The sequence below is a fragment of the Gavialis gangeticus genome, unplaced genomic scaffold, assembly GCF_001723915.1.
Source record: "Gavialis gangeticus isolate Ggan-Ray unplaced genomic scaffold, GavGan_comp1, whole genome shotgun sequence".
In the NCBI taxonomy this organism is placed as follows: Eukaryota; Metazoa; Chordata; order Crocodylia; family Gavialidae; genus Gavialis; species Gavialis gangeticus.
This window is the reverse complement of record NW_017729006.1, coordinates 34,654,418-34,655,482: the sequence shown is the minus strand read 5'-3', so window position 1 is coordinate 34,655,482 and position 1,065 is coordinate 34,654,418.

Genomic DNA, 1,065 nt, shown 5'->3' with positions numbered 1-1,065 from the left:
CGGGGCTCTCTGCTCCACAGAGTTGGGCTGGCCCCACCACTCTGCTCCCTGGCTGAAGCTCCAGCAAAGATGGGAGGTAGAGCAGAGTCTGCCTGGCTTCCCCCGCCCCACCCCACCACCACTCCCTGCACAACCTGGGATTCCCCTCTCCCAGAGCATGGACTGTAGCCAACATGTGGTGTGCTAGCTAATGCTGAGAGGTGTCTGTGTAAGGCAGACAGGACAGTGGCTGCTTAGGGCTTTTTGGAGCTAATAAACAGGTAGCTGGTAATGTTCCTGCATTCCTTCCTTGGAAAAAGCTGCTTAAGAAGGGCTTGAACTAATGAGAGAGGCTTATGTTTTGCTGATGGGCTGATACTTGCACTGTTATCAACTCCCTGTATAACTCCTGGCTGTGTAAGTTAATGCTGTGCTACTAATGTTAATATTAATGTTACAGTAATAATATTAATTTTACAGTAATATTATAAAATGCCATCCATGATGGCCTGGCCAGTGAAGCTGGTAAATTCTGTTCCTTATAGAGTGAATAATTAGCTCATTTCATAATTTGTAGTAAATTATAACCAGGTGAAGGCTGGTAAGAAAACTTATTGGCTTTCAATGTAGCAATTGAAACTGTCCTTAGAAATTGAGTGCAACATCAACATTTCTGAGTATCCTAGAAATGTGCCTTGTAAATTCTTAATGCATAAAAGAATTCACAGTTTTAACTGTATGTAGAGTCCCTCACTGGTCAGGAGCAGCGAAGGTAGGAGGTGAACCCTTCCCTAATTAAAGTGTCCTGCCGGGGCCTGGCCATGTTCCCCCCCCTCGCCGCAGCTCAGCACTGTGGAAGGAAAGGGAGGGCTGCTCTAGCTCCCCTCAGCTTCTAGCCTGAGCCACTGCAGGCATGTGCCGACATTTTTTCAGCCCACAGGAGATGTCTGTGTGGTTACAAACCAGTTCAGCCTAGGCAGGTTAAACTAACCTGCAAAGATGGAATCAATTCAGGCTCAGGCTTTTTGCATGTCTGTCCCTAGCCCGGCTGGCCAGTTGATCCCTGTCTCAGAGGTCTGGCACAGG